Source organism: Triticum dicoccoides, chromosome 7B, assembly GCF_002162155.2.
Source record: "Triticum dicoccoides isolate Atlit2015 ecotype Zavitan chromosome 7B, WEW_v2.0, whole genome shotgun sequence".
Lineage (NCBI taxonomy): Eukaryota > Viridiplantae > Streptophyta > Magnoliopsida > Poales > Poaceae > Triticum > Triticum dicoccoides.
In genome coordinates this window covers 628,515,755-628,521,165 of record NC_041393.1, presented here as the reverse complement: position 1 = coordinate 628,521,165, position 5,411 = coordinate 628,515,755, and positions in this window count along the sequence as shown.

Genomic DNA, 5,411 nt, shown 5'->3' with positions numbered 1-5,411 from the left:
AGATTTTAAAAGGCACGAAAGGCCCTTTGCTGCAAGTAAGAATAGATAGGGGGAAATCGGGTCTCCCTGTCGAATACCTCTGGATGGTTTAAACTGTTCGAGCTTCACTCCATTGAACATAACTGAAAAAGAGACTGACCTCACCATAGACATGACAATATCAATCCATTGGGATGCAAACCCCAACTTTGTCATGATGGCTTGTAAATAATCCCACTCCAGCCTATCATAAGCCTTCATCATATCAAGCTTCAATGCACAAAAACCATTAGATCTTGACTTGTTTCTCTTCATAAAGTGTAGGCACTCGTAAGCACAGATGATGTTGTCAGTAATCAATATACCAGGTACAAAAGCTAATTGTTCTTCTGAGATAATATCAGGAAGGATGACCTTCAACCTATTAGCCACCACCTTTGAAGCTATTTTGTATAACACATTGCATAGGCTAATAGGCCTGAACTGGGATAGCAAGGTTGGATTTGTTACCTTCGGGATCAGCACAAGGACCGTATCATTTATGCTCTCGGGGCTTTCTTCACCTCTGATTATTCTCATAACAACCGATGTAACTTCATCGCCGCATGAATCCCAGTGCCGTTGGTAGAAGTGAGTTGGGAAACCATCCGGGCCAGGTGCTTTGGACGGGAACATCTGAAAAAGAGCGTGCTTCACCTCTTCGTTCGTGTACGGCGCACATAGGGTTGCATTCATAGCTGGCGTCACCTTGCATGGCACATGCATCAGCACCTCATCTATGCCCGTAACGCCCTCTGATGTGTAGAAAGACTTGTAAAAATCCTGGACCATTAATTTCAAGGTTGCTGGATCCTCCGTGAAAATACCCAGTGAGCTATACAACGCTTTTATCATGTTTTTCTTTCTCCTCATACTCGCCCGCATATGAAAAAAATTTGTATTTCTGTCCCCCTCTGAAAGCCATTGACCGTTGACGCCACATGATCTCCTCCCTGTGGTATAATTCCACAAGTCTGTCGCTGATCTTAATCTCCAGGTGGACCGGTGCAGTACGTGAGGGCTCGTTCTGTAGCCGTTGTAGCTGAGACTTCAGCTCATTTATCTCCTTCCTTACGCTGCCAAAACACTCCCTGCTCCATGTAGTTACATCTTTTGATATTCTCAGCAGCTTGTCCCGGAAGTCCCCCACACAATATCCCGGGGAAATCGATTGCCACCTTGATGAAATAGTTTGCTGCCAGTCCTCGTGAGATTCCCACATAACCTCATATCGGAAGCTTCTTGGACGCGCCCTGTCTTCATTTGGAGGGACGAAACTCAGTAAGATCGGCCCGTGGTCAGAAGACGCTGCCGAGAGGTGGTGTAGAGCTGCTTCTGGGAACATGGAGCTCCAACTAGGCGACGCTAGTGCATGATCCAGACGAACGCGTGTGTATGACCCTCCAGAAACTTTCTTTTCAAAAGTCCAGAAACGGCCTTGAAAGCCCAAATCTAACAACATGCAAAGATCAACGGTGTCCCTAAACGCCTGGATCTGAGCATTACTCCTGTTTGCGACTCCTTGGTGTTCATCTGGACGTAAAACCTCGTTGAAATCCCCAATGCATAGCCACGGCAAATTGTTCAAACTTGCCAGCCCTTTCATCAAGTCCCATGTCTGGCTTCTCAAGTGAGTTTGGGCCTCACCGTAAACACAGGTTAACCTCCATGGGGCCATCCCCGGATCCTGTACTTGTGCATCTATGTGGTATACTGAGTCACCCAGGATCTGAATATCTATTGCATTATTCCAAAACATACCAATGCCACCGCTTCTTCCTTGGCTATCTACTGCATATGAATGATCATAGCCCAAGGTACTAGCAAACGCTTCTACATGTGTTCCACTGATTTGTGTTTCGACGATGCACAACACGGTAGGGGCAAACTTTCGCGCGAAATCGCGAAGTTCTCGAACTGCCGCAGGTTTGCCCGCTCCACGGCAGTTCCAACATAAAACACTCATTGGGACCGGCGGCGCTCCTCGAAGGAGCCCGCCAAGTTTTTTACAGCAGAAATAGATCCATCCTTATTTTCCTCTTCCATCTTGCTCCTCTTTGTCTCTCTCTGTGGCGGTGGACTTCCCAATGTGCAGCCTGCTGGAATAATAGCTAGTTGGTTGCCTTTTGAGGCTTCCTGCTTCTCAGTTTCCGAGGTCCCCGAATCCCTCTCACGTTCTTGTCTCTCCAACCTCTTCCTGCTCTGTTCTTCCATGTCAACGTCACAACTTGAAACAGCCAACTCTTCCAGATTGTCCTTGTGTCCCTCTCTCTTCCCATATGATCCCATATCCTCCTCCTCTGCATACCGACCCCCTGGACGGCCTCCTCTACCTCCCCTTCTGCCGCCCCTTCTGGCTCGGCCTTCACCCGGTCCTCTTCCCGCACGCATAAACCAGTTTGCACAGAGGTCCTTGAAGATGAGCGCCGATGGCGGATGGATCCCAGTACCGTGTTCCTTAAACAAATGACCTAGCATGCCACACACCGCGCACCAGTCGGGGAGTCGTTCATATTTCACTTTATATATCTGTCTCTTACCATCACGAATCATGGAGACAGCGTTCTTCAATGGTTTGAGGATGTTCAGCCTGATCCAGACCCTGTAAAAATTCCCTCGAAAATCGGCCGAGCTAGCTTCCACGAACAGGACCTCGCCCACTTTTGCAGCCAACGGACCAACAAGATGGGCGTACAGCTCTGGCACATCATGGATCTGAATCCATATGTCAATTGTCTCCAATTTGATCGTTGAGGGTTTCGTGATACCATCATATGGTGCCATCAGCACTGCATCCCCTCTGAAATTCCAGGGACCTTCCTCCATAACCCTCTCCCAATCTCCTAAGCACGAGAACTTGACAGTATACAGATTGTCCTCTAAAGGTTTGAACTTCACCTCCTGGGCTGCGTCCCATGCTGAACGCATGTTCCTGAAAAACCATGTCTGGCTATAGGTTTTGGTGGTGTTGACTTTGGCCAGCGCAATCCATCTAGCGCCCTCCTCTGGTGCCTCCTTCTCATCGTAAACGACGTCATCCAGGTCCTCCTCGCGCAATCCCAACTCCTCCATCATCTTCTCCACGTCGCTGATCCCCGAGGAGCCCGAAGCTCCATGAGATGCCATCTAGATCACTAACCCGCAAGATAGAACGGACGGGTTGTATTGGTGGGGAACCCTAGCAGCCGTCGCACCCTACCACCCCCGGATTGCACCGGCGTCAGCAGGGCGATGATCGACGGTAGGGAAAAAGAGGATCTCGACGGCGGCGTGAACGCCTCCGGGAGAAAAAGAGCGAAACCCTACCTAGAGGGAACTGGCCAATGGTATTTCTTAACATTCTTTTGAAAATGGTTTTCTGGTTGGTTCCCAGAACGTTCCCAAAACAGCTCGCACGTGAAAAAGAGCCAACTGGGCCTGCCCACTTCATCAGTCGATCGGTCGTCCCCAATGCGAGTCAACGGCAATTGACCCGCCCAGTAAGCCATGCGGCCCGGTAGTGTTTTTTTTAAGTTTTATTCTTTTTCCATACTTTTTTATGGTTTTCTGCTTCTCTGAATGCCCAATATTTTTATTAAACGAAATTAAATGTTTATTTTTTTAAAAATAGCATGTATTACAAAATGTTCACTATATTTTTGGAAAAATCATTAAATGTTTTAATTATGTTCACACTATTAAAAAATCATTGTTTATTTAAAAAATGATAATTATATACTCCCTCCATTCCTAAATATAAGTCTTTCTAGAGATTCCAATATGGACTACATAAGAAGCAAAATGATCTACACTCTAAACTATGTCTATATACATCTATACGTAGTCCATATTAAAATTTCTAGAAAGATTTATATTTAGGAACGGAGGAAGTATTAACAAAGTTGATCATATATTAGAAAAATATTAATTCTGTTTAATAAAAAATGTTCGCCACTCATGAAAAATTGCTTATATTTAAAAAGTTGTTTTCCATGTATTAAAAAATTGTTAAACATGTATTTAAATTATTTTCCTTATATTAATATAATGTTTGCCATGTTTGAAAATTATTTACTATTTATTAAATATAAAAATTCAAAGGAAAAAGAAAAAAGAAATCAATATAAACCATAAAAGACTGGAATACAAACCACAACAGAAAAATTGAAGAAAAAATAATGCAGCAATGCAGCATACGAAACAGCCAGGAAAAGCTGAAACAAAAGATGAAAATAGGTTAAAAATGGAGCCCCAGAGAGAACTGTCTCCTCAAGTTACCATTCAAAGAATGAGGAGCTTGATCGCTAGGTACACCAAGATGAATCGTACGAGCAACAACTCGGTCCCTAGCTAGTAAGTGTATTCATTACACGAATTTTTCTTCCATTTTTCTTGCTCATTGGAAACAAAAAAAAAAGCAAAAAACAAAACTTCCCCTGATTCAGGGGGAAAGAATTAACAAGTATCAACAATCACGATTAGTAAGTGCTGAACTGAAAACTGCACCTCAGACCAAGATGTCATAACGGACAAATCTCCGGTTTTAACATATATTTTTTATAGTTGTGGTTCTTTTTAAATATAATCTTTGGTATTTGGTATAAAATCATAGTTGGTTATTCCTGGCAATGGCGGCGTTCTGGCGGCGTTACCTTCTTGAAGGCATGACTTGGAGATTACTCGGGACTTGGAGATTACTCGGGACTTGATCTTGAGGGTGAAAGCCTAGATCAGGCCTTCAGTTGTTGGGTCCGGCGATGGCGGCGCTTGAGAGTCAGTTCCTTCTTGAAGGCGTTGCCACTGAAAAATCATTTTAGTTGTCATTGTGATGTCAAGAGAATGTTGGAGTGGATTGTTGTTGTTTTCATCAATCACTGTTGTTTTGATATCTTGAGAATTTCGTTTCTTCTTTTGCACCCCTCTTGGCACTGTTTCGGTCTTTAATGACTTTGCTCTTTGGCGGCGTGATTTTTGTGTGTGCGCGTTGATGTTGGCTGTGTGCATCTTAGTTACACGGAGGTGGGGTGTGTATTCATTATGTTTATATCCTCTTGATGCTTCGTTTTGTGCCAGTGAAATCGACCCTTTATAAAAAAATAGTATAAAATCAGCACTCTCTTATAAAATGTATACATACCGGATTGTTTGCATAATGTATATCAGCTGGCCCCCTTAAGGTGAAAACAATTCTTTCCAACATCAGCTGATCATATATGAACTTCACGAGTGTTGAAATATATTGCCCGTCTGTCTCCATAGTTTGGATTTTTGGATGAGTTGACGGAATTCAATATGCTATCCGAGCCAGGAGGTAATGAGTTTAAGACCGTGCCTATGCATTATTAGAAAAAGGATTCCACGGCCATCATAAATCCCGCGTCTAAGGGCAAAATATGTCTAGACGTGTGTGTGTG